Source organism: Rhinoderma darwinii, unplaced genomic scaffold (assembly GCF_050947455.1).
Source record: "Rhinoderma darwinii isolate aRhiDar2 unplaced genomic scaffold, aRhiDar2.hap1 Scaffold_938, whole genome shotgun sequence".
Lineage (NCBI taxonomy): Eukaryota > Metazoa > Chordata > Amphibia > Anura > Rhinodermatidae > Rhinoderma > Rhinoderma darwinii.
In genome coordinates this window covers 70,345-93,235 of record NW_027464512.1, presented here as the reverse complement: position 1 = coordinate 93,235, position 22,891 = coordinate 70,345, and the positions used below count along the sequence as shown (strand labels likewise).

The window sequence follows — 22,891 nt, the reverse complement described above, 5'->3', positions numbered from 1 at the left end:
CTCCTAGCTAATTTGATAGGCGTTGTCACACTGATAATACTAGTGAAAATTGTGTCCCAAAACGTTTATTATTTCAAAAGTTATGAGCTTTTTTCTAAATATGTAAATGAGGATTTATAAGACAACTGGGAGGTAACAGCAGCGATTCTCCTGAGGTGGGGCTTCCTCCCAGCCTCTGACTCTGTCCTATCAGCAGGATGCTGTTTCACAGCATTAGGAGACAGTCTAGAGGGAAGGGGGATCCATTCAAACAGCCATATCTCGGGCTGTGGACGACCTAGAACCGCTGTTCTGGTGGCATATGAAAGGGGAGATTCCAATCTTTCATATGACAGTAGAATCACAGTTCTAGCTGTGACAGAGCCTGAGATATAGCCAGTTGAATACAGAATTGGGAATGAAAGCTGTATACTATAAGATCACACTGTGTTGCTGGACAGGGAAGGGTGCAGAAGCTGATTGGACAGCGTCATACAGAAAACATTACACCGCCCAAAGTGAAAAGAAAGAGTCTTGTTTTATAATTCTGGTTATTGATGTGTCTAAAAGTGACAATTCTCCCCGTCGGGGAATCGAACCCCGGTCTCCCGCGTGACAGGCGGGGATACTCTCCACTATACTAACGAGGACCTGCTGATACCACGGCTGTGTGAGTTGCGTGGAGCAGGCCTAGCGGCGGCGCATGTGTGGCCTGAGTGCATTGTGTAAATGGCATATATGTGGAATGGGTCTGTATGGCGTGTCCGATGCCGAGAGTGGTCTTTGTTTTGGTAACTATGCTATGCCCCCACATCCCTGTGCTCGTTATTCACTATTAATCTGACACCACTGAGACCATTCAACAACTCTAATACAGATTAGTGTGCCCCCCTATGATAGGAAAATGAATAAATATGGCAATGACATATTGTCTTCTCTTTATGTGGTAATAACTTTGGAATTCTTTTATTTATCCAAGCATTCTGAGATTGTTTTCTTGTGACACATTGTACTTTATGTAAGTGGTAGAATGTGGTCGATACAATCCGAATCGTAGAGAAAATTGTAGAGAAAATTAGCATTTTTCTAAATGTATCTGCTTGTAAGACAGATAATAATCCTGGTACTGCAATTTCGTCCTATTTAAAGAGGCTCTGTCACTTGTACTTCCCTATCTCCTAGCTAATTTGATAGGCGTTGTCACACTGATAATACTAGTGAAAATTGTGTCCCAAAACGTTTATTATTTCAAAAGTTATGAGCTTTTTTCTAAATATGTAAATGAGGATTTATAAGACAACTGGGAGGTAACAGCAGCGATTCTCCTGAGGTGGGGCTTCCTCCCAGCCTCTGACTCTGTCCTATCAGCAGGATGCTGTTTCACAGCATTAGGAGACAGTCTAGAGGGAAGGGGGATCCATTCAAACAGCCATATATCGGGCTGTGGACGACCTAGAACCGCGGTTCTGGTGGCATATGAAAGGGGAGATTCCAATCTTTCATATGACAGTAGAATCACAGTTCTAGCTGTGACAGAGCCTGAGATATAGCCAGTTGAATACAGAATTGGGAATGAAAGCTGTATACTATAAGATCACACTGTGTTGCTGGACAGGGAAGGGTGCAGAAGCTGATTGGACAGCGTCATACAGAAAACATTACACCGCCCAAAGTGAAAAGAAAGAGTCTTGTTTTATAATTCTGGTTATTGATGTGTCTAAAAGTGACAATTCTCCCCGCCGGGGAATCGAACCCCGGTCTCCCGCGTGACAGGCGGGGATACTCTCCACTATACTAACGAGGACCTGCTGATACCACGGCTGTGTGAGTTGCGTGGAGCAGGCCTAGCGGCGGCGCATGTGTGGCCTGAGTGCATTGTGTAAATGGCATATATGTGGAATGGGTCTGTATGGCGTGTCCGATGCCGAGAGTGGTCTTTGTTTTGGTAACTATGCTATGCCCCCACATCCCTGTGCTCGTTATTCACTATTAATCTGACACCACTGAGACCATTCAACAACTCTAATACAGATTAGTGTGCCCCCCTATGATAGGAAAATGAATAAATATGGCAATGACATATTGTCTTCTCTTTATGTGGTAATAACTTTGGAATTCTTTTATTTATCCAAGCATTCTGAGATTGTTTTCTTGTGACACATTGTACTTTATGTAAGTGGTAAAATGTGGTCGATACAATCCGAATCGTAGAGAAAATTGTAGAGAAAATTAGCATTTTTCTAAATGTATCTGCTTGTAAGACAGATAATAATCCTGGTACTGCAATTTCGTCCTATTTAAAGAGGCTCTGTCACTTGTACTTCCCTATCTCCTAGCTAATTTGATAGGCGCTGTCACACTGATAATACTAGTGAAAATTGTGTCCCAAAACGTTTATTATTTCAAAAGTTATGAGCTTTTTTCTAAATATGTAAATGAGGATTTATAAGACAACTGGGAGGTAACAGCAGCGATTCTCCTGAGGTGGGGCTTCCTCCCAGCCTCTGACTCTGTCCTATCAGCAGGATGCTGTTTCACAGCATTAGGAGACAGTCTAGAGGGAAGGGGGATCCATTCAAACAGCCATATCTCGGGCTGTGGACGACCTAGAACCGCGGTTCTGGTGGCATATGAAAGGGGAGATTCCAATCTTTCATATGACAGTAGAATCACAGTTCTAGCTGTGACAGAGCCTGAGATATAGCCAGTTGAATACAGAATTGGGAATGAAAGCTGTATACTATAAGATCACACTGTGTTGCTGGACAGGGAAGGGTGCAGAAGCTGATTGGACAGCGTCATACAGAAAACATTACACCGCCCAAAGTGAAAAGAAAGAGTCTTTTGTTTTATAATTCTGGTTATTGATGTGTCTAAAAGTGACAATTCTCCCGGTCGGGGAATCGAACCCCGGTCTCCCGCGTGACAGGCGGGGATACTCTCCACTATACTAACGAGGACCTGCTGATACCACGGCTGTGTGAGTTGCGTGGAGCAGGCCTAGCGGCGGCGCATGTGTGGCCTGAGTGCATTGTGTAAATGGCATATATGTGGAATGGGTCTGTATGGCGTGTCCGATGCCGAGAGTGGTCTTTGTTTTGGTAACTATGCTATGCCCCCACATCCCTGTGCTCGTTATTCACTATTAATCTGACACCACTGAGACCATTCAACAACTCTAATACAGATTAGTGTGCCCCCCTATGATAGGAAAATGAATAAATATGGCAATGACATATTGTCTTCTCTTTATGTGGTAATAACTTTGGAATTCTTTTATTTATCCAAGCATTCTGAGATTGTTTTCTTGTGACACATTGTACTTTATGTAAGTGGTAAAATGTGGTCGATACAATCCGAATCGTAGAGAAAATTGTAGAGAAAATTAGCATTTTTCTAAATGTATCTGCTTGTAAGACAGATAATAATCCTGGTACTGCAATTTCGTCCTATTTAAAGAGGCTCTGTCACTTGTACTTCCCTATCTCCTAGCTAATTTGATAGGCGCTGTCACACTGATAATACTAGTGAAAATTGTGTCCCAAAACGTTTATTATTTCAAAAGTTATGAGCTTTTTTCTAAATATGTAAATGAGGATTTATAAGACAACTGGGAGGTAACAGCAGCGATTCTCCTGAGGTGGGGCTTCCTCCCAGCCTCTGACTCTGTCCTATCAGCAGGATGCTGTTTCACAGCATTAGGAGACAGTCTAGAGGGAAGGGGGATCCATTCAAACAGCCATATCTCGGGCTGTGGACGACCTAGAACCGCGGTTCTGGTGGCATATGAAAGGGGAGATTCCAATCTTTCATATGACAGTAGAATCACAGTTCTAGCTGTGACAGAGCCTGAGATATAGCCAGTTGAATACAGAATTGGGAATGAAAGCTGTATACTATAAGATCACACTGTGTTGCTGGACAGGGAAGGGTGCAGAAGCTGATTGGACAGCGTTATACAGAAAACATTACACCGCCCAAAGTGAAAAGAAAGAGTCTTGTTTTATAATTCTGGTTATTGATGTGTCTAAAAGTGACAATTCTCCCCGTCGGGGAATCGAACCCCGGTCTCCCGCGTGACAGGCGGGGATACTCTCCACTATACTAACGAGGACCTGCTGATACCACGGCTGTGTGAGTTGCGTGGAGCAGGCCTAGCGGCGGCGCATGTGTGGCCTGAGTGCATTGTGTAAATGGCATATATGTGGAATGGGTCTGTATGGCGTGTCCGATGCCGAGAGTGGTCTTTGTTTTGGTAACTATGCTATGCCCCCACATCCCTGTGCTCGTTATTCACTATTAATCTGACACCACTGAGACCATTCAACAACTCTAATACAGATTAGTGTGCCCCCCTATGATAGGAAAATGAATAAATATGGCAATGACATATTGTCTTCTCTTTATGTGGTAATAACTTTGGAATTCTTTTATTTATCCAAGCATTCTGAGATTGTTTTCTTGTGACACATTGTACTTTATGTAAGTGGTAAAATGTGGTCGATACAATCCGAATCGTAGAGAAAATTGTAGAGAAAATTAGCATTTTTCTAAATGTATCTGCTTGTAAGACAGATAATAATCCTGGTACTGCAATTTCGTCCTATTTAAAGAGGCTCTGTCACTTGTACTTCCCTATCTCCTAGCTAATTTGATAGGCACTGTCACACTGATAATACTAGTGAAAATTGTGTCCCAAAACGTTTATTATTTCAAAAGTTATGAGCTTTTTTCTAAATATGTAAATGAGGATTTATAAGACAACTGGGAGGTAACAGCAGCGATTCTCCTGAGGTGGGGCTTCCTCCCAGCCTCTGACTCTGTCCTATCAGCAGGATGCTGTTTCACAGCATTAGGAGACAGTCTAGAGGGAAGGGGGATCCATTCAAACAGCCATATCTCGGGCTGTGGACGACCTAGAACCGCGGTTCTGGTGGCATATGAAAGGGGAGATTCCAATCTTTCATATGACAGTAGAATCACAGTTCTAGCTGTGACAGAGCCTGAGATATAGCCAGTTGAATACAGAATTGGGAATGAAAGCTGTATACTATAAGATCACACTGTGTTGCTGGACAGGGAAGGGTGCAGAAGCTGATTGGACAGCGTCATACAGAAAACATTACACCGCCCAAAGTGAAAAGAAAGAGTCTTGTTTTATAATTCTGGTTATTGATGTGTCTAAAAGTGACAATTCTCCCCGCCGGGGAATCGAACCCCGGTCTCCCGCGTGACAGGCGGGGATACTCTCCACTATACTAACGAGGACCTGCTGATACCACGGCTGTGTGAGTTGCGTGGAGCAGGCCTAGCGGCGGCGCATGTGTGGCCTGAGTGCATTGTGTAAATGGCATATATGTGGAATGGGTCTGTATGGCGTGTCCGATGCCGAGAGTGGTCTTTGTTTTGGTAACTATGCTATGCCCCCACATCCCTGTGCTCGTTATTCACTATTAATCTGACACCACTGAGACCATTCAACAACTCTAATACAGATTAGTGTGCCCCCCTATGATAGGAAAATGAATAAATATGGCAATGACATATTGTCTTCTCTTTATGTGGTAATAACTTTGGAATTCTTTTATTTATCCAAGCATTCTGAGATTGTTTTCTTGTGACACATTGTACTTTATGTAAGTGGTAAAATGTGGTCGATACAATCCGAATCGTAGAGAAAATTGTAGAGAAAATTAGCATTTTTCTAAATGTATCTGCTTGTAAGACAGATAATAATCCTGGTACTGCAATTTCGTCCTATTTAAAGAGGCTCTGTCACTTGTACTTCCCTATCTCCTAGCTAATTTGATAGGCGCTGTCACACTGATAATACTAGTGAAAATTGTGTCCCAAAACGTTTATTATTTCAAAAGTTATGAGCTTTTTTCTAAATATGTAAATGAGGATTTATAAGACAACTGGGAGGTAACAGCAGCGATTCTCCTGAGGTGGGGCTTCCTCCCAGCCTCTGACTCTGTCCTATCAGCAGGATGCTGTTTCACAGCATTAGGAGACAGTCTAGAGGGAAGGGGGATCCATTCAAACAGCCATATCTCGGGCTGTGGACGACCTAGAACCGCGGTTCTGGTGGCATATGAAAGGGGAGATTCCAATCTTTCATATGACAGTAGAATCACAGTTCTAGCTGTGACAGAGCCTGAGATATAGCCAGTTGAATACAGAATTGGGAATGAAAGCTGTATACTATAAGATCACACTGTGTTGCTGGACAGGGAAGGGTGCAGAAGCTGATTGGACAGCGTCATACAGAAAACATTACACCGCCCAAAGTGAAAAGAAAGAGTCTTGTTTTATAATTCTGGTTATTGATGTGTCTAAAAGTGACACTTCTCCCCGTCGGGGAATCGAACCCCGGTCTCCCGCGTGACAGGCGGGGATACTCTCCACTATACTAACGAGGACCTGCTGATACCACGGCTGTGTGAGTTGCGTGGAGCAGGCCTAGCGGCGGCGCATGTGTGGCCTGAGTGCATTGTGTAAATGGCATATATGTGGAATGGGTCTGTATGGCGTGTCCGATGCCGAGAGTGGTCTTTGTTTTGGTAACTATGCTATGCCCCCACATCCCTGTGCTCGTTATTCACTATTAATCTGACACCACTGAGACCATTCAACAACTCTAATACAGATTAGTGTGCCCCCCTATGATAGGAAAATGAATAAATATGGCAATGACATATTGTCTTCTCTTTATGTGGTAATAACTTTGGAATTCTTTTATTTATCCAAGCATTCTGAGATTGTTTTCTTGTGACACATTGTACTTTATGTAAGTGGTAAAATGTGGTCGATACAATCCGAATCGTAGAGAAAATTGTAGAGAAAATTAGCATTTTTCTAAATGTATCTGCTTGTAAGACAGATAATAATCCTGGTACTGCAATTTCGTCCTATTTAAAGAGGCTCTGTCACTTGTACTTCCCTATCTCCTAGCTAATTTGATAGGCGCTGTCACACTGATAATACTAGTGAAAATTGTGTCCCAAAACGTTTATTATTTCAAAAGTTATGAGCTTTTTTCTAAATATGTAAATGAGGATTTATAAGACAACTGGGAGGTAACAGCAGCGATTCTCCTGAGGTGGGGCTTCCTCCCAGCCTCTGACTCTGTCCTATCAGCAGGATGCTGTTTCACAGCATTAGGAGACAGTCTAGAGGGAAGGGGGATCCATTCAAACAGCCATATCTCGGGCTGTGGACGACCTAAAACCACGGTTCTGGTGGCATATGAAAGGGGAGATTCCAATCTTTCATATGACAGTAGAATCACAGTTCTAGCTGTGACAGAGCCTGAGATATAGCCAGTTGAATACAGAATTGGGAATGAAAGCTGTATACTATAAGATCACACTGTGTTGCTGGACAGGGAAGGGTGCAGAAGCTGATTGGACAGCGTCATACAGAAAACATTACACCGCCCAAAGTGAAAAGAAAGAGTCTTGTTTTATAATTCTGGTTATTGATGTGTCTAAAAGCGACATTTCTCCCCGTCGGGGAATCGAACCCCGGTCTCCCGCGTGACAGGCGGGGATACTCTCCACTATACTAACGAGGACCTGCTGATACCACGGCTGTGTGAGTTGCGTGGAGCAGGCCTAGCGGCGGCGCATGTGTGGCCTGAGTGCATTGTGTAAATGGCATATATGTGGAATGGGTCTGTATGGCGTGTCCGATGCCGAGAGTGGTCTTTGTTTTGGTAACTATGCTATGCCCCCACATCCCTGTGCTCGTTATTCACTATTAATCTGACACCACTGAGACCATTCAACAACTCTAATACAGATTAGTGTGCCCCCCTATGATAGGAAAATGAATAAATATGGCAATGACATATTGTCTTCTCTTTATGTGGTAATAACTTTGGAATTCTTTTATTTATCCAAGCATTCTGAGATTGTTTTCTTGTGACACATTGTACTTTATGTAAGTGGTAAAATGTGGTCGATACAATCCGAATCGTAGAGAAAATTGTAGAGAAAATTAGCATTTTTCTAAATGTATCTGCTTGTAAGACAGATAATAATCCTGGTACTGCAATTTCGTCCTATTTAAAGAGGCTCTGTCACTTGTACTTCCCTATCTCCTAGCTAATTTGATAGGCGCTGTCACACTGATAATACTAGTGAAAATTGTGTCCCAAAACGTTTATTATTTCAAAAGTTATGAGCTTTTTTCTAAATATGTAAATGAGGATTTATAAGACAACTGGGAGGTAACAGCAGCGATTCTCCTGAGGTGGGGCTTCCTCCCAGCCTCTGACTCTGTCCTATCAGCAGGATGCTGTTTCACAGCATTAGGAGACAGTCTAGAGGGAAGGGGGATCCATTCAAACAGCCATATCTCGGGCTGTGGACGACCTAGAACCGCGGTTCTGGTGGCATATGAAAGGGGAGATTCCAATCTTTCATATGACAGTAGAATCACAGTTCTAGCTGTGACAAAGCCTGAGATATAGCCAGTTGAATACAGAATTGGGAATGAAAGCTGTATACTATAAGATCACACTGTGTTGCTGGACAGGGAAGGGTGCAGAAGCTGATTGGACAGCGTCATACAGAAAACATTACACCGCCCAAAGTGAAAAGAAAGAGTCTTGTTTTATAATTCTGGTTATTGATGTGTCTAAAAGTGACAATTCTCCCCGTCGGGGTATCGAACCCCGGTCTCCCGCGTGACAGGTGGGGATACTCTCCACTATACTAACGAGGACCTGCTGATACCACGGCTGTGTGAGTTGCGTGGAGCAGGCCTAGCGGCGGCGCATGTGTGGCCTGAGTGCATTGTGTAAATGGCATATATGTGGAATGGGTCTGTATGGCGTGTCCGATGCCGAGAGTGGTCTTTGTTTTGGTAACTATGCTATGCCCCCACATCCCTGTGCTCGTTATTCACTATTAATCTGACACCACTGAGACCATTCAACAACTCTAATACAGATTAGTGTGCCCCCCTATGATAGGAAAATGAATAAATATGGCAATGACATATTGTCTTCTCTTTATGTGGTAATAACTTTGGAATTCTTTTATTTATCCAAGCAATCTGAGATTGTTTTCTTGTGACACATTGTACTTTATGTAAGTGGTAAAATGTGGTCGATACAATCCGAATCGTAGAGAAAATTGTAGAGAAAATTAGCATTTTTCTAAATGTATCTGCTTGTAAGACAGATAATAATCCTGGTACTGCAATTTCGTCCTATTTAAAGAGGCTCTGTCACTTGTACTTCCCTATCTCCTAGCTAATTTGATAGGCGCTGTCACACTGATAATACTAGTGAAAATTGTGTCCCAAAACGTTTATTATTTCAAAAGTTATGAGCTTTTTTCTAAATATGTAAATGAGGATTTATAAGACAACTGGGAGGTAACAGCAGCGATTCTCCTGAGGTGGGGCTTCCTCCCAGCCTCTGACTCTGTCCTATCAGCAGGATGCTGTTTCACAGCATTAGGAGACAGTCTAGAGGGAAGGGGGATCCATTCAAACAGCCATATCTCGGGCTGTGGACGACCTAGAACCGCGGTTCTGGTGGCATATGAAAGGGGAGATTCCAATCTTTCATATGACAGTAGAATCACAGTTCTAGCTGTGACAGAGCCTGAGATATAGCCAGTTGAATACAGAATTGGGAATGAAAGCTGTATACTATAAGATCACACTGTGTTGCTGGACAGGGAAGGGTGCAGAAGCTGATTGGACAGCGTCATACAGAAAACATTACACCGCCCAAAGTGAAAAGAAAGAGTCTTGTTTTATAATTCTGGTTATTGATGTGTCTAAAAGTGACAATTCTCCCCGTCGGGGAATCGAACCCCGGTCTCCCGCGTGACAGGCGGGGATACTCTCCACTATACTAACGAGGACCTGCTGATACCACGGCTGTGTGAGTTGCGTGGAGCAGGCCTAGCAGCGGCGCATGTGTGGCCTGAGTGCATTGTGTAAATGGCATATATGTGGAATGGGTCTGTATGGCGTGTCCGATGCCGAGAGTGGTCTTTGTTTTGGTAACTATGCTATGCCCCCACATCCCTGTGCTCGTTATTCACTATTAATCTGACACCACTGAGACCATTCAACAACTCTAATACAGATTAGTGTGCCCCCCTATGATAGGAAAATGAATAAATATGGCAATGACATATTGTCTTCTCTTTATGTGGTAATAACTTTGGAATTCTTTTATTTATCCAAGCAATCTGAGATTGTTTTCTTGTGACACATTGTACTTTATGTAAGTGGTAAAATGTGGTCGATACAATCCGAATCGTAGAGAAAATTGTAGAGAAAATTAGCATTTTTCTAAATGTATCTGCTTGTAAGACAGATAATAATCCTGGTACTGCAATTTCGTCCTATTTAAAGAGGCTCTGTCACTTGTACTTCCCTATCTCCTAGCTAATTTGATAGGCGCTGTCACACTGATAATACTAGTGAAAATTGTGTCCCAAAACGTTTATTATTTCAAAAGTTATGAGCTTTTTTCTAAATATGTAAATGAGGATTTATAAGACAACTGGGAGGTAACAGCAGCGATTCTCCTGAGGTGGGGCTTCCTCCCAGCCTCTGACTCTGTCCTATCAGCAGGATGCTGTTTCACAGCATTAGGAGACAGTCTAGAGGGAAGGGGGATCCATTCAAACAGCCATATCTCGGGCTGTGGACGACCTAGAACCGCGGTTCTGGTGGCATATGAAAGGGGAGATTCCAATCTTTCATATGACAGTAGAATCACAGTTCTAGCTGTGACAGAGCCTGAGATATAGCCAGTTGAATACAGAATTGGGAATGAAAGCTGTATACTATAAGATCACACTGTGTTGCTGGACAGGGAAGGGTGCAGAAGCTGATTGGACAGCGTCATACAGAAAACATTACACCGCCCAAAGTGAAAAGAAAGAGTCTTGTTTTATAATTCTGGTTATTGATGTGTCTAAAAGTGACAATTCTCCCCGTCGGGGAATCGAACCCCGGTCTCCCGCGTGACAGGCGGGGATACTCTCCACTATACTAACGAGGACCTGCTGATACCACGGCTGTGTGAGTTGCGTGGAGCAGGCCTAGCGGCGGCGCATGTGTGGCCTGAGTGCATTGTGTAAATGGCATATATGTGGAATGGGTCTGTATGGCGTGTCCGATGCCGAGAGTGGTCTTTGTTTTGGTAACTATGCTATGCCCCCACATCCCTGTGCTCGTTATTCACTATTAATCTGACACCACTGAGACCATTCAACAACTCTAATACAGATTAGTGTGCCCCCCTATGATAGGAAAATGAATAAATATGGCAATGACATATTGTCTTCTCTTTATGTGGTAATAACTTTGGAATTCTTTTATTTATCCAAGCAATCTGAGATTGTTTTCTTGTGACACATTGTACTTTATGTAAGTGGTAAAATGTGGTCGATACAATCCGAATCGTAGAGAAAATTGTAGAGAAAATTAGCATTTTTCTAAATGTATCTGCTTGTAAGACAGATAATAATCCTGGTACTGCAATTTCGTCCTATTTAAAGAGGCTCTGTCACTTGTACTTCCCTATCTCCTAGCTAATTTGATAGGCGCTGTCACACTGATAATACTAGTGAAAATTGTGTCCCAAAACGTTTATTATTTCAAAAGTTATGAGCTTTTTTCTAAATATGTAAATGAGGATTTATAAGACAACTGGGAGGTAACAGCAGCGATTCTCCTGAGGTGGGGCTTCCTCCCAGCCTCTGACTCTGTCCTATCAGCAGGATGCTGTTTCACAGCATTAGGAGACAGTCTAGAGGGAAGGGGGATCCATTCAAACAGCCATATCTCGGGCTGTGGACGACCTAGAACCGCGGTTCTGGTGGCATATGAAAGGGGAGATTCCAATCTTTCATATGACAGTAGAATCACAGTTCTAGCTGTGACAGAGCCTGAGATATAGCCAGTTGAATACAGAATTGGGAATGAAAGCTGTATACTATAAGATCACACTGTGTTGCTGGACAGGGAAGGGTGCAGAAGCTGATTGGACAGCGTCATACAGAAAACATTACACCGCCCAAAGTGAAAAGAAAGAGTCTTGTTTTATAATTCTGGTTATTGATGTGTCTAAAAGTGACAATTCTCCCCGTCGGGGAATCGAACCCCGGTCTCCCGCGTGACAGGCGGGGATACTCTCCACTATACTAACGAGGACCTGCTGATACCACGGCTGTGTGAGTTGCGTGGAGCAGGCCTAGCAGCGGCGCATGTGTGGCCTGAGTGCATTGTGTAAATGGCATATATGTGGAATGGGTCTGTATGGCGTGTCCGATGCCGAGAGTGGTCTTTGTTTTGGTAACTATGCTATGCCCCCACATCCCTGTGCTCGTTATTCACTATTAATCTGACACCACTGAGACCATTCAACAACTCTAATACAGATTAGTGTGCCCCCCTATGATAGGAAAATGAATAAATATGGCAATGACATATTGTCTTCTCTTTATGTGGTAATAACTTTGGAATTCTTTTATTTATCCAAGCAATCTGAGATTGTTTTCTTGTGACACATTGTACTTTATGTAAGTGGTAAAATGTGGTCGATACAATCCGAATCGTAGAGAAAATTGTAGAGAAAATTAGCATTTTTCTAAATGTATCTGCTTGTAAGACAGATAATAATCCTGGTACTGCAATTTCGTCCTATTTAAAGAGGCTCTGTCACTTGTACTTCCCTATCTCCTAGCTAATTTGATAGGCGCTGTCACACTGATAATACTAGTGAAAATTGTGTCCCAAAACGTTTATTATTTCAAAAGTTATGAGCTTTTTTCTAAATATGTAAATGAGGATTTATAAGACAACTGGGAGGTAACAGCAGCGATTCTCCTGAGGTGGGGCTTCCTCCCAGCCTCTGACTCTGTCCTATCAGCAGGATGCTGTTTCACAGCATTAGGAGACAGTCTAGAGGGAAGGGGGATCCATTCAAACAGCCATATCTCGGGCTGTGGACGACCTAGAACCGCGGTTCTGGTGGCATATGAAAGGGGAGATTCCAATCTTTCATATGACAGTAGAATCACAGTTCTAGCTGTGACAGAGCCTGAGATATAGCCAGTTGAATACAGAATTGGGAATGAAAGCTGTATACTATAAGATCACACTGTGTTGCTGGACAGGGAAGGGTGCAGAAGCTGATTGGACAGCGTCATACAGAAAACATTACACCGCCCAAAGTGAAAAGAAAGAGTCTTGTTTTATAATTCTGGTTATTGATGTGTCTAAAAGTGACAATTCTCCCCGTCGGGGAATCGAACCCCGGTCTCCCGCGTGACAGGCGGGGATACTCTCCACTATACTAACGAGGACCTGCTGATACCACGGCTGTGTGAGTTGCGTGGAGCAGGCCTAGCGGCGGCGCATGTGTGGCCTGAGTGCATTGTGTAAATGGCATATATGTGGAATGGGTCTGTATGGCGTGTCCGATGCCGAGAGTGGTCTTTGTTTTGGTAACTATGCTATGCCCCCACATCCCTGTGCTCGTTATTCACTATTAATCTGACACCACTGAGACCATTCAACAACTCTAATACAGATTAGTGTGCCCCCCTATGATAGGAAAATGAATAAATATGGCAATGACATATTGTCTTCTCTTTATGTGGTAATAACTTTGGAATTCTTTTATTTATCCAAGCAATCTGAGATTGTTTTCTTGTGACACATTGTACTTTATGTAAGTGGTAAAATGTGGTCGATACAATCCGAATCGTAGAGAAAATTGTAGAGAAAATTAGCATTTTTCTAAATGTATCTGCTTGTAAGACAGATAATAATCCTGGTACTGCAATTTCGTCCTATTTAAAGAGGCTCTGTCACTTGTACTTCCCTATCTCCTAGCTAATTTGATAGGCGCTGTCACACTGATAATACTAGTGAAAATTGTGTCCCAAAACGTTTATTATTTCAAAAGTTATGAGCTTTTTTCTAAATATGTAAATGAGGATTTATAAGACAACTGGGAGGTAACAGCAGCGATTCTCCTGAGGTGGGGCTTCCTCCCAGCCTCTGACTCTGTCCTATCAGCAGGATGCTGTTTCACAGCATTAGGAGACAGTCTAGAGGGAAGGGGGATCCATTCAAACAGCCATATCTCGGGCTGTGGACGACCTAGAACCGCGGTTCTGGTGGCATATGAAAGGGGAGATTCCAATCTTTCATATGACAGTAGAATCACAGTTCTAGCTGTGACAGAGCCTGAGATATAGCCAGTTGAATACAGAATTGGGAATGAAAGCTGTATACTATAAGATCACACTGTGTTGCTGGACAGGGAAGGGTGCAGAAGCTGATTGGACAGCGTCATACAGAAAACATTACACCGCCCAAAGTGAAAAGAAAGAGTCTTGTTTTATAATTCTGGTTATTGATGTGTCTAAAAGTGACAATTCTCCCCGTCGGGGAATCGAACCCCGGTCTCCCGCGTGACAGGCGGGGATACTCTCCACTATACTAACGAGGACCTGCTGATACCACGGCTGTGTGAGTTGCGTGGAGCAGGCCTAGCGGCGGCGCATGTGTGGCCTGAGTGCATTGTGTAAATGGCATATATGTGGAATGGGTCTGTATGGCGTGTCCGATGCCGAGAGTGGTCTTTGTTTTGGTAACTATGCTATGCCCCCACATCCCTGTGCTCGTTATTCACTATTAATCTGACACCACTGAGACCATTCAACAACTCTAATACAGATTAGTGTGCCCCCCTATGATAGGAAAATGAATAAATATGGCAATGACATATTGTCTTCTCTTTATGTGGTAATAACTTTGGAATTCTTTTATTTATCCAAGCAATCTGAGATTGTTTTCTTGTGACACATTGTACTTTATGTAAGTGGTAAAATGTGGTCGATACAATCCGAATCGTAGAGAAAATTGTAGAGAAAATTAGCATTTTTCTAAATGTATCTGCTTGTAAGACAGATAATAATCCTGGTACTGCAATTTCGTCCTATTTAAAGAGGCTCTGTCACTTGTACTTCCCTATCTCCTAGCTAATTTGATAGGCGCTGTCACACTGATAATACTAGTGAAAATTGTGTCCCAAAACGTTTATTATTTCAAAAGTTATGAGCTTTTTTCTAAATATGTAAATGAGGATTTATAAGACAACTGGGAGGTAACAGCAGCGATTCTCCTGAGGTGGGGCTTCCTCCCAGCCTCTGACTCTGTCCTATCAGCAGGATGCTGTTTCACAGCATTAGGAGACAGTCTAGAGGGAAGGGGGATCCATTCAAACAGCCATATCTCGGGCTGTGGACGACCTAGAACCGCGGTTCTGGTGGCATATGAAAGGGGAGATTCCAATCTTTCATATGACAGTAGAATCACAGTTCTAGCTGTGACAGAGCCTGAGATATAGCCAGTTGAATACAGAATTGGGAATGAAAGCTGTATACTATAAGATCACACTGTGTTGCTGGACAGGGAAGGGTGCAGAAGCTGATTGGACAGCGTCATACAGAAAACATTACACCGCCCAAAGTGAAAAGAAAGAGTCTTGTTTTATAATTCTGGTTATTGATGTGTCTAAAAGTGACAATTCTCCCCGTCGGGGAATCGAACCCCGGTCTCCCGCGTGACAGGCGGGGATACTCTCCACTATACTAACGAGGACCTGCTGATACCACGGCTGTGTGAGTTGCGTGGAGCAGGCCTAGCGGCGGCGCATGTGTGGCCTGAGTGCATTGTGTAAATGGCATATATGTGGAATGGGTCTGTATGGCGTGTCCGATGCCGAGAGTGGTCTTTGTTTTGGTAACTATGCTATGCCCCCACATCCCTGTGCTCGTTATTCACTATTAATCTGACACCACTGAGACCATTCAACAACTCTAATACAGATTAGTGTGCCCCCCTATGATAGGAAAATGAATAAATATGGCAATGACATATTGTCTTCTCTTTATGTGGTAATAACTTTGGAATTCTTTTATTTATCCAAGCAATCTGAGATTGTTTTCTTGTGACACATTGTACTTTATGTAAGTGGTAAAATGTGGTCGATACAATCCGAATCGTAGAGAAAATTGTAGAGAAAATTAGCATTTTTCTAAATGTATCTGCTTGTAAGACAGATAATAATCCTGGTACTGCAATTTCGTCCTATTTAAAGAGGCTCTGTCACTTGTACTTCCCTATCTCCTAGCTAATTTGATAGGCGCTGTCACACTGATAATACTAGTGAAAATTGTGTCCCAAAACGTTTATTATTTCAAAAGTTATGAGCTTTTTTCTAAATATGTAAATGAGGATTTATAAGACAACTGGGAGGTAACAGCAGCGATTCTCCTGAGGTGGGGCTTCCTCCCAGCCTCTGACTCTGTCCTATCAGCAGGATGCTGTTTCACAGCATTAGGAGACAGTCTAGAGGGAAGGGGGATCCATTCAAACAGCCATATCTCGGGCTGTGGACGACCTAGAACCGCGGTTCTGGTGGCATATGAAAGGGGAGATTCCAATCTTTCATATGACAGTAGAATCACAGTTCTAGCTGTGACAGAGCCTGAGATATAGCCAGTTGAATACAGAATTGGGAATGAAAGCTGTATACTATAAGATCACACTGTGTTGCTGGACAGGGAAGGGTGCAGAAGCTGATTGGACAGCGTCATACAGAAAACATTACACCGCCCAAAGTGAAAAGAAAGAGTCTTGTTTTATAATTCTGGTTATTGATGTGTCTAAAAGTGACAATTCTCCCCGTCGGGGAATCGAACCCCGGTCTCCCGCGTGACAGGCGGGGATACTCTCCACTATACTAACGAGGACCTGCTGATACCACGGCTGTGTGAGTTGCGTGGAGCAGGCCTAGCGGCGGCGCATGTGTGGCCTGAGTGCATTGTGTAAATGGCATATATGTGGAATGGGTCTGTATGGCGTGTCCGATGCCGAGAGTGGTCTTTGTTTTGGTAACTATGCTATGCCCCCACATCCCTGTGCTCGTTATTCACTATTAATCTGACACCACTGAGACCATTCAACAACTCTAATACAGATTAGTGTGCCCCCCTATGATAGGAAAATGAATAAATATGGCAATGACATATTGTCTTCTCTTTATGTGGTAATAACTTTGGAATTCTTTTATTTATCCAAGCATTCTGAGATTGTTTTCTTGTGACACATTGTACTTTATGTAAGTGGTAAAATGTGGTCGATACAATCCGAATCGTAGAGAAAATTGTAGAGAAAATTAGCATTTTTCTAAATGTATCTGCTTGTAAGACAGATAATAATCCTGGTACTGCAATTTCGTCCTATTTAAAGAGGCTCTGTCACTTGTACTTCCCTATCTCCTAGCTAATTTGATAGGCGCTGTCACACTGATAATACTAGTGAAAATTGTGTCCCAAAACGTTTATTATTTCAAAAGTTATGAGCTTTTTTCTAAATATGTAAATGAGGATTTATAAGACAACTGGGAGGTAACAGCAGCGATTCTCCTGAGGTGGGGCTTCCTCCCAGCCTCTGACTCTGTCCTATCAGCAGGATGCTGTTTCACAGCATTAGGAGACAGTCTAGAGGGAAGGGGGATCCATTCAAACAGCCATATCTCGGGCTGTGGACGACCTAGAACCGCGGTTCTGGTGGCATATGAAAGGGGAGATTCCAATCTTTCATATGACAGTAGAATCACAGTTCTAGCTGTGACAGAGCCTGAGATATAGCCAGTTGAATACAGAATTGGGAATGAAAGCTGTATACTATAAGATCACACTGTGTTGCTGGACAGGGAAGGGTGCAGAAGCTGATTGGACAGCGTCATACAGAAAACATTACACCGCCCAAAGTGAAAAGAAAGAGTCTTGTTTTATAATTCTGGTTATTGATGTGTCTAAAAGTGACAATTCTCCCCGTCGGGGAATCGAACCCCGGTCTCCCGCGTGACAGGCGGGGATACTCTCCACTATACTAACGAGGACCTGCTGATACCGCGGCTGTGTGAGTTGCGTGGAGCAGGCCTAGCGGCGGCGCATGTGTGGCCTGAGTGCATTGTGTAAATGGCATATATGTGGAATGGGTCTGTATGGCGTGTCCGATGCCGAGAGTGGTCTTTGTTTTGGTAACTATGCTATGCCCCCACATCCCTGTGCTCGTTATTCACTATTAATCTGACACCACTGAGACCATTCAACAACTCTAATACAGATTAGTGTGCCCCCCTATGATAGGAAAATGAATAAATATGGCAATGACATATTGTCTTCTCTTTATGTGGTAATAACTTTGGAATTCTTTTATTTATCCAAGCATTCTGAGATTGTTTTCTTGTGACACATTGTACTTTATGTAAGTGGTAAAATGTGGTCGATACAATCCGAATCGTAGAGAAAATTGTAGAGAAAATTAGCATTTTTCTAAATGTATCTGCTTGTAAGACAGATAATAATCCTGGTACTGCAATTTCGTCCTATTTAAAGAGGCTCTGTCACTTGTACTTCCCTATCTCCTAGCTAATTTGATAGGCGTTGTCACACTGATAATACTAGTGAAAATTGTGTCCCAAAACGTTTATTATTTCAAAAGTTATGAGCTTTTTTCTAAATATGTAAATGAGGATTTATAAGACAACTGGGAGGTAACAGCAGCGATTCTCCTGAGGTGGGGCTTCCTCCCAGCCTCTGACTCTGTCCTATCAGCAGGATGCTGTTTCACAGCATTAGGAGACAGTCTAGAGGGAAGGGGGATCCATTCAAACAGCCATATCTCGGGCTGTGGACGACCTAGAACCGCGGTTCTGGTGGCATATGAAAGGGGAGATTCCAATCTTTCATATGACAGTAGAATCACAGTTCTAGCTGTGACAGAGCCTGAGATATAGCCAGTTGAATACAGAATTGGGAATGAAAGCTGTATACTATAAGATCACACTGTGTTGCTGGACAGGGAAGGGTGCAGAAGCTGATTGGACAGCGTCATACAGAAAACATTACACCGCCCAAAGTGAAAAGAAAGAGTCTTGTTTTATAATTCTGGTTATTGATGTGTCTAAAAGTGACAATTCTCCCCGTCGGGGAATCGAACCCCGGTCTCCCGCGTGACAGGCGGGGATACTCTCCACTATACTAACGAGGACCTGCTGATACCGCGGCTGTGTGAGTTGCGTGGAGCAGGCCTAGCGGCGGCGCATGTGTGGCCTGAGTGCATTGTGTAAATGGCATATATGTGGAATGGGTCTGTATGGCGTGTCCGATGCCGAGAGTGGTCTTTGTTTTGGTAACTATGCTATGCCCCCACATCCCTGTGCTCGTTATTCACTATTAATCTGACACCACTGAGACCATTCAACAACTCTAATACAGATTAGTGTGCCCCCCTATGATAGGAAAATGAATAAATATGGCAATGACATATTGTCTTCTCTTTATGTGGTAATAACTTTGGAATTCTTTTATTTATCCAAGCATTCTGAGATTGTTTTCTTGTGACACATTGTACTTTATGTAAGTGGTAAAATGTGGTCGATACAATCCGAATCGTAGAGAAAATTGTAGAGAAAATTAGCATTTTTCTAAATGTATCTGCTTGTAAGACAGATAATAATCCTGGTACTGCAATTTCGTCCTATTTAAAGAGGCTCTGTCACTTGTACTTCCCTATCTCCTAGCTAATTTGATAGGCGCTGTCACACTGATAATACTAGTGAAAATTGTGTCCCAAAACGTTTATTATTTCAAAAGTTATGAGCTTTTTTCTAAATATGTAAATGAGGATTTATAAGACAACTGGGAGGTAACAGCAGCGATTCTCCTGAGGTGGGGCTTCCTCCCAGCCTCTGACTCTGTCCTATCAGCAGGATGCTGTTTCACAGCATTAGGAGACAGTCTAGAGGGAAGGGGGATCCATTCAAACAGCCATATCTCGGGCTGTGGACGACCTAGAACCGCGGTTCTGGTGGCATATGAAAGGGGAGATTCCAATCTTTCATATGACAGTAGAATCACAGTTCTAGCTGTGACAGAGCCTGAGATATAGCCAGTTGAATACAGAATTGGGAATGAAAGCTGTATACTATAAGATCACACTGTGTTGCTGGACAGGGAAGGGTGCAGAAGCTGATTGGACAGCGTCATACAGAAAACATTACACCGCCCAAAGTGAAAAGAAAGAGTCTTGTTTTATAATTCTGGTTATTGATGTGTCTAAAAGTGACAATTCTCCCCGTCGGGGAATCGAACCCCGGTCTCCCGCGTGACAGGCGGGGATACTCTCCACTATACTAACGAGGACCTGCTGATACCGCGGCTGTGTGAGTTGCGTGGAGCAGGCCTAGCGGCGGCGCATGTGTGGCCTGAGTGCATTGTGTAAATGGCATATATGTGGAATGGGTCTGTATGGCGTGTCCGATGCCGAGAGTGGTCTTTGTTTTGGTAACTATGCTATGCCCCCACATCCCTGTGCTCGTTATTCACTATTAATCTGACACCACTGAGACCATTCAACAACTCTAATACAGATTAGTGTGCCCCCCTATGATAGGAAAATGAATAAATATGGCAATGACATATTGTCTTCTCTTTATGTGGTAATAACTTTGGAATTCTTTTATTTATCCAAGCATTCTGAGATTGTTTTCTTGTGACACATTGTACTTTATGTAAGTGGTAAAATGTGGTCGATACAATCCGAATCGTAGAGAAAATTGTAGAGAAAATTAGCATTTTTCTAAATGTATCTGCTTGTAAGACAGATAATAATCCTGGTACTGCAATTTCGTCCTATTTAAAGAGGCTCTGTCACTTGTACTTCCCTATCTCCTAGCTAATTTGATAGGCGTTGTCACACTGATAATACTAGTGAAAATTGTGTCCCAAAACGTTTATTATTTCAAAAGTTATGAGCTTTTTTCTAAATATGTAAATGAGGATTTATAAGACAACTGGGAGGTAACAGCAGCGATTCTCCTGAGGTGGGGCTTCCTCCCAGCCTCTGACTCTGTCCTATCAGCAGGATGCTGTTTCACAGCATTAGGAGACAGTCTAGAGGGAAGGGGGATCCATTCAAACAGCCATATCTCGGGCTGTGGACGACCTAGAACCGCGGTTCTGGTGGCATATGAAAGGGGAGATTCCAATCTTTCATATGACAGTAGAATCACAGTTCTAGCTGTGACAGAGCCTGAGATATAGCCAGTTGAATACAGAATTGGGAATGAAAGCTGTATACTATAAGATCACACTGTGTTGCTGGACAGGGAAGGGTGCAGAAGCTGATTGGACAGCGTCATACAGAAAACATTACACCGCCCAAAGTGAAAAGAAAGAGTCTTGTTTTATAATTCTGGTTATTGATGTGTCTAAAAGTGACAATTCTCCCCGTCGGGGAATCGAACCCCGGTCTCCCGCGTGACAGGCGGGGATACTCTCCACTATACTAACGAGGACCTGCTGATACCGCGGCTGTGTGAGTTGCGTGGAGCAGGCCTAGCGGCGGCGCATGTGTGGCCTGAGTGCATTGTGTAAATGGCATATATGTGGAATGGGTCTGTATGGCGTGTCCGATGCCGAGAGTGGTCTTTGTTTTGGTAACTATGCTATGCCCCCACATCCCTGTGCTCGTTATTCACTATTAATCTGACACCACTGAGACCATTCAACAACTCTAATACAGATTAGTGTGCCCCCCTATGATAGGAAAATGAATAAATATGGCAATGACATATTGTCTTCTCTTTATGTGGTAATAACTTTGGAATTCTTTTATTTATCCAAGCATTCTGAGATTGTTTTCTTGTGACACATTGTACTTTATGTAAGTGGTAAAATGTGGTCGATACAATCCGAATCGTAGAGAAAATTGTAGAGAAAATTAGCATTTTTCTAAATGTATCTGCTTGTAAGACAGATAATAATCCTGGTACTGCAATTTCGTCCTATTTAAAGAGGCTCTGTCACTTGTACTTCCCTATCTCCTAGCTAATTTGATAGGCGCTGTCACACTGATAATACTAGTGAAAATTGTGTCCCAAAACGTTTATTATTTCAAAAGTTATGAGCTTTTTTCTAAATATGTAAATGAGGATTTATAAGACAACTGGGAGGTAACAGCAGCGATTCTCCTGAGGTGGGGCTTCCTCCCAGCCTCTGACTCTGTCCTATCAGCAGGATGCTGTTTCACAGCATTAGGAGACAGTCTAGAGGGAAGGGGGATCCATTCAAACAGCCATATCTCGGGCTGTGGACGACCTAGAACCGCGGTTCTGGTGGCATATGAAAGGGGAGATTCCAATCTTTCATATGACAGTAGAATCACAGTTCTAGCTGTGACAGAGCCTGAGATATAGCCAGTTGAATACAGAATTGGGAATGAAAGCTGTATACTATAAGATCACACTGTGTTGCTGGACAGGGAAGGGTGCAGAAGCTGATTGGACAGCGTCATACAGAAAACATTACACCGCCCAAAGTGAAAAGAAAGAGTCTTGTTTTATAATTCTGGTTATTGATGTGTCTAAAAGTGACAATTCTCCCCGTCGGGGAATCGAACCCCGGTCTCCCGCGTGACAGGCGGGGATACTCTCCACTATACTAACGAGGACCTGCTGATACCGCGGCTGTGTGAGTTGCGTGGAGCAGGCCTAGCGGCGGCGCATGTGTGGCCTGAGTGCATTGTGTAAATGGCATATATGTGGAATGGGTCTGTATGGCGTGTCCGATGCCGAGAGTGGTCTTTGTTTTGGTAACTATGCTATGCCCCCACATCCCTGTGCTCGTTATTCACTATTAATCTGACACCACTGAGACCATTCAACAACTCTAATACAGATTAGTGTGCCCCCCTATGATAGGAAAATGAATAAATATGGCAATGACATATTGTCTTCTCTTTATGTGGTAATAACTTTGGAATTCTTTTATTTATCCAAGCAATC

General features: G+C 43.0%; 18 non-coding genes across 18 annotated transcripts; all 18 read right to left on the bottom strand.

The window, feature by feature from the left end:
- Nucleotides 1–557: 557 nt before the first annotated feature.
- On the bottom strand, nt 558–629 carry TRNAD-GUC (transfer RNA aspartic acid (anticodon GUC)). Its single transcript has one exon. It is a non-coding gene; the product is annotated as a tRNA-Asp (tRNA).
- A 1,082-nt stretch (nt 630–1,711) lies between these two features.
- On the bottom strand, nt 1,712–1,783 carry TRNAD-GUC (transfer RNA aspartic acid (anticodon GUC)). Its single transcript has one exon. It is a non-coding gene; the product is annotated as a tRNA-Asp (tRNA).
- A 2,238-nt stretch (nt 1,784–4,021) lies between these two features.
- On the bottom strand, nt 4,022–4,093 carry TRNAD-GUC (transfer RNA aspartic acid (anticodon GUC)). Its single transcript has one exon. It is a non-coding gene; the product is annotated as a tRNA-Asp (tRNA).
- A 1,082-nt stretch (nt 4,094–5,175) lies between these two features.
- Nucleotides 5,176–5,247, bottom strand: TRNAD-GUC (transfer RNA aspartic acid (anticodon GUC)). The gene has a single exon. It is a non-coding gene; the product is annotated as a tRNA-Asp (tRNA).
- A 1,082-nt stretch (nt 5,248–6,329) lies between these two features.
- TRNAD-GUC (transfer RNA aspartic acid (anticodon GUC)) lies at nt 6,330–6,401 on the bottom strand. Its single transcript has one exon. It is a non-coding gene; the product is annotated as a tRNA-Asp (tRNA).
- Nucleotides 6,402–7,483: 1,082 nt separating this feature from the next.
- Nucleotides 7,484–7,555, bottom strand: TRNAD-GUC (transfer RNA aspartic acid (anticodon GUC)). The gene has a single exon. It is a non-coding gene; the product is annotated as a tRNA-Asp (tRNA).
- A 2,236-nt stretch (nt 7,556–9,791) lies between these two features.
- Nucleotides 9,792–9,863, bottom strand: TRNAD-GUC (transfer RNA aspartic acid (anticodon GUC)). Its single transcript has one exon. It is a non-coding gene; the product is annotated as a tRNA-Asp (tRNA).
- A 1,082-nt stretch (nt 9,864–10,945) lies between these two features.
- TRNAD-GUC (transfer RNA aspartic acid (anticodon GUC)) lies at nt 10,946–11,017 on the bottom strand. Its single transcript has one exon. It is a non-coding gene; the product is annotated as a tRNA-Asp (tRNA).
- A 1,082-nt stretch (nt 11,018–12,099) lies between these two features.
- Nucleotides 12,100–12,171, bottom strand: TRNAD-GUC (transfer RNA aspartic acid (anticodon GUC)). Its single transcript has one exon. It is a non-coding gene; the product is annotated as a tRNA-Asp (tRNA).
- Nucleotides 12,172–13,253: 1,082 nt separating this feature from the next.
- On the bottom strand, nt 13,254–13,325 carry TRNAD-GUC (transfer RNA aspartic acid (anticodon GUC)). The gene has a single exon. It is a non-coding gene; the product is annotated as a tRNA-Asp (tRNA).
- Nucleotides 13,326–14,407: 1,082 nt separating this feature from the next.
- Nucleotides 14,408–14,479, bottom strand: TRNAD-GUC (transfer RNA aspartic acid (anticodon GUC)). The gene has a single exon. It is a non-coding gene; the product is annotated as a tRNA-Asp (tRNA).
- A 1,082-nt stretch (nt 14,480–15,561) lies between these two features.
- Nucleotides 15,562–15,633, bottom strand: TRNAD-GUC (transfer RNA aspartic acid (anticodon GUC)). Its single transcript has one exon. It is a non-coding gene; the product is annotated as a tRNA-Asp (tRNA).
- A 1,082-nt stretch (nt 15,634–16,715) lies between these two features.
- On the bottom strand, nt 16,716–16,787 carry TRNAD-GUC (transfer RNA aspartic acid (anticodon GUC)). Its single transcript has one exon. It is a non-coding gene; the product is annotated as a tRNA-Asp (tRNA).
- A 1,082-nt stretch (nt 16,788–17,869) lies between these two features.
- TRNAD-GUC (transfer RNA aspartic acid (anticodon GUC)) lies at nt 17,870–17,941 on the bottom strand. Its single transcript has one exon. It is a non-coding gene; the product is annotated as a tRNA-Asp (tRNA).
- A 1,082-nt stretch (nt 17,942–19,023) lies between these two features.
- On the bottom strand, nt 19,024–19,095 carry TRNAD-GUC (transfer RNA aspartic acid (anticodon GUC)). The gene has a single exon. It is a non-coding gene; the product is annotated as a tRNA-Asp (tRNA).
- A 1,082-nt stretch (nt 19,096–20,177) lies between these two features.
- Nucleotides 20,178–20,249, bottom strand: TRNAD-GUC (transfer RNA aspartic acid (anticodon GUC)). Its single transcript has one exon. It is a non-coding gene; the product is annotated as a tRNA-Asp (tRNA).
- A 1,082-nt stretch (nt 20,250–21,331) lies between these two features.
- TRNAD-GUC (transfer RNA aspartic acid (anticodon GUC)) lies at nt 21,332–21,403 on the bottom strand. The gene has a single exon. It is a non-coding gene; the product is annotated as a tRNA-Asp (tRNA).
- A 1,082-nt stretch (nt 21,404–22,485) lies between these two features.
- On the bottom strand, nt 22,486–22,557 carry TRNAD-GUC (transfer RNA aspartic acid (anticodon GUC)). The gene has a single exon. It is a non-coding gene; the product is annotated as a tRNA-Asp (tRNA).
- Between the last annotated feature and the right edge of the window lie 334 nt (nt 22,558–22,891).